This window comes from Urocitellus parryii, chromosome 4 (assembly GCF_045843805.1).
Source record: "Urocitellus parryii isolate mUroPar1 chromosome 4, mUroPar1.hap1, whole genome shotgun sequence".
In the NCBI taxonomy this organism is placed as follows: Eukaryota; Metazoa; Chordata; class Mammalia; order Rodentia; family Sciuridae; genus Urocitellus; species Urocitellus parryii.
The window spans coordinates 187,811,626-187,822,785 of NC_135534.1; the positions used below are offsets into that span (position 1 = coordinate 187,811,626).

The 11,160-nt window shown below is 47.3% G+C and overlaps 1 pseudogene; it reads left to right on the forward strand.

Annotated features, from left to right (window-relative positions):
• Positions 1-273: 273 nt before the first annotated feature.
• On the forward strand, positions 274-6,825 carry LOC113184429 (large ribosomal subunit protein eL31 pseudogene; annotated as a pseudogene).
• Positions 6,826-11,160: the final 4,335 nt, after the last annotated feature.

An 11,160-nucleotide genomic window follows, 5' to 3' on the forward strand; every position in this document is an offset into this window, starting at 1 on the left:
CACTTCTTCTGTTCCTGAGACCTTTCCAGCGACAGCCCATCAGGCATCTTGTACCATCAAGAAAACTTAGAGAGCTTCCTATGCACTCCCTCCCTCCAGAGTAGTTTCGCAAGTTAATTAACAGGCTTAGTCCTGTCTCTAAGGAACTCCTTTTCGGAAATGTGCCGTTTATCTCCATCCTTTGTTTTTCCTGATTCATTTTTGAGATTCTGCAAAGTTGTGCCCTCATTTCACTGGACTCCTTTATTCCCCACAGAACACAATTACGCTGTAATGTATGTTCCAATTTACTCCCTCGTAATTTTATACTTTCCATAACATTTTTGTGAGATCTTACTATGTGCCACAAAGCCTTGTCCCTTTAATACATGTCAACTTAACCTTTCCACCACCAATTTGCCATAATAGCTATGGTTAACTTAAGACCACATAGTGGGCAGCGATGGTTTCCACCAGGCTGGCCTCTCCTCTTCTTGTTTGGGTTACTTTGCGGAACAATTTTACCCCCAACTCAAAGACCCAGTGGTCTTAATGAAGCTGGTGGCAGGGAGACAGCAGAGTGGGCAGGCACTGCCTTCTGCCTCAAGTGTGGACACATGATCATTCCTGGCCAATCAGAGGGCTGTGTTTCCCAGAGACCTGTTACTGGCTCAGAAATGGGCAATAACTCATGCCAGACTAGTGAGTGTTAGCCTTGAAACTCAGACTACAATTATTTGGAAGAGGCTATTTCTTTCCATCAGAATTGATGAGCCATTACTGTGTAGCCCCCACTTTAACATCATTTGAAGAAAGCCTGAGGTTGACACCCACACAAAGAGAAGCAGAGTCTAGGTAATGGATTTTTTTATGACAATTTGATTTTAGCTACCTGGATCCAGCCATGCCTGAAGCAAGAATTATCTCCTAAAATACACAATTTGAAGAAAGAGAAGGTAATGGGTAGAATTAGATGTGTGTGCCAGTACAATTTAAAAGGAGACAAATTTAAGGAGAGAATTAGGATTAGAATGAAAGTTTTCCAAGTTCTAAATCTTTGGGGAAATACATGTGTCTCTGATAAGGTAATCCCAATACCAAGATGCACAGAGAAAGTGGGAGAGGCACATTTATTAAAGTGCCTGCCTACTCTGTTGTCTCCCTGCCTCCATCTCCATGTTGGCCATGCTAAGCTCCCTTTTACTGGACATCCCTAATGAGCTGAACATCCCTAATGAGCTGATTTGTCCCTTACTCTCTGAACCAACTGCTTACCTTTTGTTCTTCTTAACAGTGGACTACAATCAGTGCTGTCCAATAGAACCTTCTGCAACAAAGGAAGCATTTTATATCTGCTTTATTCAGTATGGTGGCCACTACCCACCTGTGATTACTGACCACTTAAAAGGTGGCTAGTAGGACCAAGGAACTAAATATTTAACTTGATTTCATTTAAATGTAAATGTAACGGTCCCATGTAAACAGTGGCCACCATATTGGACAATGCAGGACTCCACCTCACTCCAGTCCATCAACGACAGCTGGGCTCATCTCCCTTGAACCCCCTCCATTCCCATTGGGAGAGTCTGGCTCTAGCTGGTGAACCCTTTTGCTGTGTCCCAGATTGCTGACATTAACCTTCCCACACTTGGCCAAGTCACAAGATATGACAGATCCTCTTTTTTTGCCATCAAATAAAAAAAAATCCAATTGCTGACAATCCCTGGTATGTTTCCTTTCCCACTTGGGCCCAGTAGAACAGCTCCTTCAAACAAGGGTGGCAAAAAGAAGATGGCCATCCTGCCATCAGCAAGGTAGTGACCCCAGCCTTCACCACTGACATTCACAAGCCCAACCAGAGAGTGGGTTTCAAGAAGAGTTCCCCTCCAGTGCTCAAAGAGATCCATAAATTCGCCATGCGGGGGATTGGGACTCCAGATGTTCTCAATGATACCAGGCTCAACAAAGCTGCCTGGACCAAAGGAATAAGGAATGTCCCCTCTTGTAGCCATGTACAGTTGTCCAGAAAAATCAATGAAGATGAAGAGTGTCCAAACAAGCTCTAAGGTTTGGTAACTTACCACCCTGTTACCCTTTCAAAACTCCATAGTCGATGTCGATGAGAAATTACTGCTGGTTGCCAAAGTTATAAAACCAAAAAAATAAATAAATAAAGCACCCAGCAGCCACCAAGTTGGTCAAAACCAAGGTAAATCACTCTTTCAGGGAAAGCCCTGGGCAAGTGGGCTGCTGGTGTGTTTGGGGAATCCTGTCACAACTCAGAGCTTACCAAGGAAGCAGCACTCCTAAGTGGGATCCCATGACTCATCTGCACTAACATCACACAACCAAGGAGCAGGGACCACAGACACAAAACACCCTCCCTTCTCCTCCTCCAATGTCAGCTCCAAGTCCTGGCTCAAGCCAAGGAAGGAGAGAATTAAAGAAAGAGAAGGGGTTGGGTAGAATCAGACGCATGTCAGCAAAGCATTAAAAGGTCTAGGAGGGGACCAGGGGGGCTGGAGCTAGTGACTCGGTGTTGCATTTGGCACTGTGGCAGAAGCCTTGAAAGGACCACATGGCTCAAGAGAAAATAGAGGCATCCAGGGAGACTGTAGATCCCGACCGCACATTTTAAAATTTCAGCATCCCCGGGATGAGAAACATGAGACCTCTGCTGATCTCTAGTCCCAGGGTTCACTTCTCTTGTCTGTGAAATGGGCGGGTACCCCTCACTTCAAAGTTTTTCAGGCCTTTCTGTATATGACAAAACAGATAACTGGTGCAAAAAAAAAAATTAAGTCTTTATAAACTGCAAAATCCTATACAAATGTAAATACAGCTCAAAGGGACTCCAGGACCAGGCAGAGTTTAGGGCATAATTTTATTTTCATGCTGAGCAGCTGAAGAGGACGAGGGAGTTTCCCAGGGTGCTGGGGGAAGGGGGCGGATGGTTTTCTGAGGCTGTAGCAAAGACAGGGCCAGGCACGTGGGTCTGGGGACTGACAGATCAGACACTGCTTCTCATTCCCAAAGGAAGAAATAAAAAGGACACCTTTTTCTGTCACGCAGAGATTTCACATTTATTAAGTGCTGTCACAGGCAGGACCACATTGAACTGCTCTTCCTGAGGGGCTGCTGTGCCTGTGTTTACTGAGGAAATCAGGGCTCAGAGCAGCAGTGGGCGTGGCCCAGGTCTCAAAGCTGGGAGCTGCGGCAGGGCTGGGATTGAAACCCGGGTCCCACAGCTATTTGGCTGGTCTCCTTCCCTCCCTCGTTCCCTCTCCAAACTGAAACCCGGCTCTCCCCGCGGCCACACCTGGCTCCCACCCGCACTGACTCACTGGGGGTGGGGGCTGCTCTGTGCTCCCCAGAGCCAGCCTCTGCCCTGGTAAGGTGCCACCCTCTCCTCCCACCCCCCCCCCCTTGCTGTGAAACTCCCTCCCTTCATCTCCCTGTCCCCCAACCTTTTCCTCCCTTTCAATTAAGCTGTGAGAAATAAAGGCAGGCGATACTCAGACACTGCAGAACAGCCCTGCCCTGCCCTGCCACTCCCCAGGCTGCTCTTGGGATTCCCAAGGGACACAGCCACAACAGGCACTAGCAACCAGACACAGGCTGGGTTGTTTTGCAGGGCCTGCTCAGTGCACAGGACTCTGATAAGGACACACTTTGCAGCCTGGGCTCTTGTCCCCCCACCAGAGGCCAGTGCTCCTGGGTGTGGGTGTGGGGAACAGAGGGCCACATTCTTGTGTGTCTTTTGTTGTTGTTGTTGTTAACACTCAGTGACCCCACTCACAAGTCAGCTTGGCCTCGCCCTCGTGCTGGAATCTGACCAATCAGATCAGTGTATTCCCTCCTCTGAAGACTGAGGTGGGCAGGAGGAGAATTTCCTGGAGTGGGAGGAGGGCAGAGCCTTTTTCTACCAACAGCTGAAGCTAGAAACAGTCGTCTTCCCCCACCCCCACTCCCTCCCTCATCCTGCAACATCTATTGCCTGTCCCCTGCTTTTCACAGTCATTTCTTGAGCCCCTGGACTGCTACATCCCCCCCCCCACTGCCCGGGCAGCCTCTCCCCTCTAATCCATCCCTTACCCAGCACCCAGAGCAACCCTTCTGAAGGAAAATGGTCAAGTCATTCTGTTTACAGTTGTGCAGCGGGGCTGGTGACAGAGTTGTAGGCACCTGGAAGAGGACCCTGGGCGGTTTCTGTTGCCTGTCTGGACAAATGCCACATAAAGCTATTTGGCCAGCCTCTGTTTGCTGGAGAGTGAACCTATGTTAAACCAGAGCTCACACTCACTCTTGCAGGAGGACCTGTCTCAGAGGCCTTCTCAGCCTGGCCTTGCTGCTGTAGACGGGCTCTGTCCCTTCACCTCCATCCTCAACTCTAAATGACTGTGATTCTTCAGTCACCCTAAGATGCCTTCTTTACATGTGAGTCTCTCTCCCCTCAAATACATTTTCCCATCTTCCCACCTGCGAACTCTTATTCAACCTTTGGAGCCCTCTGACGGGCCTCCTCTGGGAAGCGCCTTCTGGGCCTCTCGAGACAGACCTGTGCCCTTATAGCATCTTATGCATCTGCATGTCCTCCGCCATGTAGACTGGCCAGTCCGTCCATCTGTGCCAAGAGGTATCAGAGCTTAGCCTACATGGAGGATGGCACCACGGCTTCTAATGGAGAAGAAATGGAGCAGAATTGTGGGGGGATGAGGAACTGTATCCCATGTGGTGCGGGATGCATAGGTGATGGGGAGCAAGGGGGCAGGTGTCAGGTGACGCCCCTCTCCCTCCCTCCCAGATCACCCCCTCCTTGAAGGTGGAAGGAAGCACATGGTGTTTACCTCTTTATCTTCTGCCTCATGCAGGCCTGGTGCAGGGAATTCCTTCAGAACTGGGCAGGCCTGAACCTGCTAGGAGAGCAGTATCAGTGAGTCCAGCCAGGAGGGACTGGGAGGGCAGAGGCAGAGTCAGGCTGGGCCTGGTGAGGGAGGGTGTTGTGTTCAAGAACTTTCACTGCAAGTAGCCTCAGTTGTTGGGCACCTGTCCCTTGCCTGCTCCCTACCTCCCACCACCCTCCTCGAGAGGGGGTCAATGTTCAGGGGGCACTAGAAAGGCTGGGGCTGGAACTGCTTTGGAGACTTAATTCTGCCATGACCACCATCCCCTGACCTTAGTTAAGTGACTTCTCCTTGGGCCCTCGTGTCCTGGTAGAGCTCGCTTCCCCCCACCCCCTTACACACACAGGCATGCACATGTACACACTCACACACACACATGCAGGGGGGACTGGCCCACGGATCCGTCCATTCAGTGGCCCTGGTCACTCAGTGAGGGTATCAGACAGTCTGATCCAGGAGCATCATTAGGAGATGGTGTTTGAATCCTGACAGTGCCACTCACTGGCTGTGTGACCTTGGGCACCAAATCTGAGTCCTCACGCCTTAGTTTCTCATGTGTTATCGGGGCATAATAATAGTATTGACCTCACAGGTCTGATGTGGGGAGGAAACGACGCGAGGCATGTCAGCTATGTCTAGTAAGCGTCCAATAAATGTGGATTGTTATGGTAGGCATTCCTGGTCAGGTTATGATCGATAATTTTATATCCATTTAAAAAAAATAGAGACCTTCTGGGTCAGAGCCTGACTGACCTGGCAGGGGGCCCAGGGGAGGACAGGGGTCAGCAGTTCAGAGTCTTAGGTCTGGGGATTGGCCAGGACCTTGCAGGGCCTGGGAGAGGAGAGAAGAGGGTGGGGGAGGGAATTGGAGAAGAAATACAGCTGAGGGCGGGGGTGGGGGGGTAGTGGGGAGCCCGCACAAGCAGAAGCTGTGGCCAGGGAGCCAGCTCCCAGGGAACAGAAAGCCTACAAACCGGTTGGGGCAGTCCTTGAGCCAGGCTGTGCTGGCTGGTTTGGGCCAGGTCCAGAGGGAGCAGCCTGGCTTTGAATGGCTGCCTCAGGATGCTGCCCCTGGGTACTGCCCAAGGCCTTTCCCTACCTGAGAGGTGCTGTCTGGGTCTCCTTGGGCCTGTCCTATGGCAGCCCCTCTGAGTCTGGAGAGAGAGAGAGACTGCTTTATGGAAAACTGGGGCACACCCGCTACCACAAAAATGCCCTACCACTTTGAGTCCATCAGAGCCATTGGAAACCCTGCTCCAACAAGAGTGCCAAGATCATTCAATGTGTAAAGGACAGTCTTGTCTTTCCTTCTGCCACCCCCCCGCCCCCCGTTATTTCCTCTCACCTTTTAAAAAAATAATATATTGCTATTTTTAATTTTTTATTGGCGCATTATAATTAACACATAATAGTGAGATCGATTCATTGTGACATGGGTACACGCACATGACATGATTTGGTCAGTTTCACTCAAGACAGTCTTTGCAATAAGTGGTACAGGGAAAACTGAATATCCACATACAAAAGAATGAAGCTGAACCCTTACCTCAAACCATATCCAAAAATTAAATTCAATATGAACTGGGCAAGGTGGGGCATGCCTATAATCCCAGCGACTCAGGAGGCTGAGGCAGGATAACTCACTAGAGTTGGAGGTCAAATTGGGCAACACAATTGAGTGAGATCAGTCTCAAAATAAGAAATAAAAAGGGCTGGAGATTTAGTTCAGTGCCACAGTGGGTTCAATTCCTTGTGCAAAAACAGAAAGGAAAAAAAAAAAGAAGTCTAACTTTGTTTAATCTTCTTGCTTCATTTTTATGTGACCACTGAACACTTTGGCCATGTAACCAAAGTGTTAACTGAGGTTAACTGAAGAGCACCTGTGCCAGCAATCACTGTGAGCAAAACACCCCAGCAAGCAATACACCAGAGGTTTAACTAAATGGAAAAGGGTTGCTTTTCTGACTGGTGGGGTTTTAGGATGTTGCCCCTAGAGGTGTTGAGAGCTCTGCTGTGGTTTTGAAAATAAGGGGGATAATAGATTTAATAGTAGCAGAAAGGGGTGTCTGGAAGATATTACTTTTGGGAAATTCATGAAGAAGTCATGCAGAGTAAACACATCAATGTGAAATGGTTCACTAGTAATCTTAACTAATAATCAAAGTGAATGCAAATTAAAGCAGACTTGAGGTGCTGACATGTACTTAAAAGGAAAAAAGGAAAAAGAAAAATATACATAGAGATGGGATGGTATTCCCTAAAAAAAAAAAAAAAAGTCACCCAGGGCCTCATGCATGCTAGACAAGTGCTCTACCAGAGTCATATCCCTTTCCCAAATGGTATTGCCAAGACTGGGAAGCTGACATTTTCAATTTGTCAATTACACTAAGTTTATAAAACTGATTGGAAGGTAATATATAGCAAGAAGCACAAAGATTATGATCTCCTTGACCTAGGAACCCCACTACTAGCAATCTATCCTAAAGAAATATTATGTAGAAAGCTTACAGTACCACCCCAAATAGAAAAATGCTGGCTGTATCCTGTGTTAAAGCAGCACACGAAGTGAAGGAGAATGTCCTGTCCTGTTGGAGGTGACTAAGTGCATGTGGAGTTAAAATAAGGTAAGTATCAGGTATTTGGCTTTATCACATTTGTGCAGAACCAGTATCTTGCTCACAGATCCTATCTAAGCGTTTTCTTTTTTTCTGCATTGGAGATGGAACCCAGGAATGCTCTACCACTGAGCCACATCCCCAGGCCTTTTTATTTTTATTTTTATTTTTTTTTTAAAGAAAGAGTGAGAGAGAGAATTTTTTAAATATTTATTTATTTTTTTTTTTAGCATTTGGCAGACACAACATCTTTGTCTGTATGTGGTGCTGAGGATCGAACCTGGGCCGCACGCATGTCAGGCAAGCACGCTACCGCTTGAGCCACATCCCCAGCCCCGCCTTTTTATTTTTTGAGACAGGTCTCACTAAGTTGCTGAGGCTTGCCTTGAATTGGAATCCTCCTGCCTCAGCATTCCAAGTTGCTGGAATTACAGATGTGTGCCACTGCATTTGGCTCTAAATTGTTATCCTTGATTTTCCCCTCTTTATCGATCACCTACTATTTCCAATGTCAGATTCTCTCTGCTTCCAGTTTAGAATCCATAGGGGAGGAATACAGCTGGGGAAGAAGGTTCTTTTGTGCCAGGTCATAGGTCACTGTCCACCCCATGAAATTGGCCGCTTTGGTCCAACCAACTCCAGGTGGCTGAGCAAAGCAGTACAGAAGCAGTCCCCTATGCCTTCTCGACTCTCAAACTCAGAGGGTCCTATGCACAGGACAGGTTGCCCATTGCAAAGGCAACTACGAAAACATCCTGTAGATCTCTTTGGGGAAAGGCAGATGACTTGATTCCAAATTTCCAATTGATAGGAAACCAGGCTGGATCTTTCGCTCGTTTATAATAGCAAACTCAGTGAACACAGTTGCCTTTACTGCGCCAAGTATTCTGACCGAAATAAATATCCCCTGGCCACTTAATAAACAACCACTGAGACAATCAGCAAACATAACCTCCAGTGGCCTGGGCTTTGGCCTCCACAGTCGTCAGAACGTTGCCTTCACCCCTGTCAGGGCTTTAAGTAGCACTTTCCCAAATTATTTCAGCAAATTAGCAGTTTGGAATATCACACTCAGCTTTCGGTGATCCTTGCCAACCTCATCGTGCTCAGAGAAAGTCATATGTAGTCTTTCCAAAGCAGAGTGTGATGTTTCTCCTCGCTGAAGTTGGCCAGTGCCGTGGGGTTTAATCGGGGAGAGGCCCTGGCTGTGGACCTGCCAGACAGGAGGAGAAGCCCGAATGACCAGGGATGCGAGAAAAAGGTGCAACCAGCAACAGGTGAAGGTGTCTCCCCTTCCTTGGCATCCCAGACCCAGCAGACTTCTCCCTGTGCTAGTGCAACAGCCACTAGCCACCTGCGGCTATTGTTTAATTTTTTTTAAAATATTTTTTTAGTTATACATGGACACAGTATCTTTGTTTATTTAGTCTTATGTGGTGCTGAGGATAGAACCCAGGTCTCTCATGTGCAAGGCTAGCGCTCTACCACTGAGCCACAACCCCAGCCCCCTTTTGTTTAATTTAAATGAAACAAAATTTTAAAATTCAGTTCCTGGGTTCCACTATCAGCCTGCAAGTGGCCGGTCGCCATAGGTGATGAGTATGGTAGCACAAGCCTATCATCCCAGTGACTTGGAGGTGGGAGGGTTGAAAGTTCAAGGCCAGCCTGCGCAACTTAGTGAGACCCTGTCTCAAAATAAAATAAAGTAAGGCTGAAATGTAGCTCATTCAAGGCTGGGTTCAATCCCCGGTACTTAAAAAAAAAAAAAAAAAAAAAATGTCACCAGTGTCTGTCTGGCACTATGGCATGAGACATGGTGCTACGGTGGAGACCAGTTCCAACACTGTAGTCAGTTTCACTGGCCAGAGCTCTATAGTTAAGCCGTATTCTCTTCTTGCCCACCCACCCCCGATCTTACACACTGTGCCCCCTGTAGGCACAGATGTCATAAAGCCGGTTTGCAAGTCTCTGGATGGTTGAGCATCTGTGCTTGGAGATCTAAAGATACCCAAACTGTGTAATGAAGGTCCTCTGAGGACCTCTAAAACCCCCACTCGGAGGTTTCTTAGAGAACTCTCATTCTGCAGAGAGGGGCTTCGTCGGTCCCCCCTTTTCTAGCAGTGTAGCTGATGGTGTTCATTTGGATGAGGTGGCTGTCTGTGTCTGTGGCCCCCCCCCCCCCCCCCCCCCCCGTGAGGGAGAGAAGGTTTGGAAGGGGAAATAATTTCAGGATTCATAGGCCCTTCAGGTTTGGGGAAAACATCAAAGGCTGCAGCTTAAAAATAAACCAAACCAACTCTGCCCCTGCCCACTCCACCAGGCCAACTGGCAGTACCAGGAGAGGGGTCACTCCCTGGGAGACTTTCAGGAAGGATCATAATAAACACGGCCATCAGCAAAAGCTTCAAGAGTAGGGATTCACCCAGCAGAGCTGAGCACTCAACCTCGATTCTGTTGTGCAGAAGATGACAGGGACATGCCATGGGGTCCTGAGGTCCCACTTTCAGCTGTACTCCCTCTATTCTCGCCTCAATGCTGCAGGCACAGCTGTTCATCCGCAGAGGAGAGTGGGCACTGGCCTGGTGGATGCTGGAAGCCCACCCCCCACCCCAGCACAACATCTCCAAATAGAGTTGTCCCCGCCCCTTCTGCATTCCCAGCCTGCTTCCCCCAGCTTGCGTGAACCTCCGCATGTGCTAAGCAGTGCCCTAGGAATCCTCTGGAGCAATCTGGCCAGTCCCATTGCAAAACACCCTGATGATATCCACCCAGGTTTCCCATCTTTTGAAAGGTTTGATTTTTTTCCAAGAGAAGCCTTAATAGATTAATTAGATCTTTGCCTCTTGGGGATTTGGCAAATAAACAATGTTGCATTTATAGTCACCTTCTATATAAAGGACCAGTGTTTCACCATCAAAATGAGCCACCCTGGGTTTAACATAAGGGACATGGTGGAGGTAAAATAAAGTCGTGTGTTGTGTGTGTATTGGGGGGTGGTGAGGATGGGTTTGGAGGTGAATTTAGGGCATCACTAATCCCCAGGCCCTTTGGATAAAATTTGGCAGAGAACAAACTGAAACATGTTTATACTTTGTCTCAATGGGATCAGCTCCTGATGTTTAGGGAGAATGCTACCCTCCAGGATGAGATTCAGAACCCAGTGAATCTTGTTTCTGAGAGTTTATGGACCTCATTAGGATTTGAATAAGTTGAAAGTTTTGTAATATTTGTTTTTGAGATCTTGACATTTCTAGAATATTTTATTTAATAGTAATTTTCTCAAGGATTTGTGTCTTAGGACAAAGTAGGATATCAAACTATCACAAGAACTTCTCTGTGATTTTTTAAAAAAATTTTTAACACAATACCTTTATTTTATTTATTTATGTGATGCTGAGGATTGAACCCAGTGCCCCATGCATGTCAGGCAAGCACTCTACCACTGAGCCACAGCCCTAGCCCCTTCTCTGTGATTTGAAAATATGTTTTCTTGGTTTTGAAATAAATTTATTTTTCTGGTGGTTTAAAAAAGGATGGATAAGATAGATTTTAAAAAATTATCAGCAGCTTAAACAGTTCCAGCATACATATGAGTTAAATATTCCTTGACTCTGAGTGGTTACTAAGTGATTACCAACTTAAAAATTTCCCAGAGATTGAAA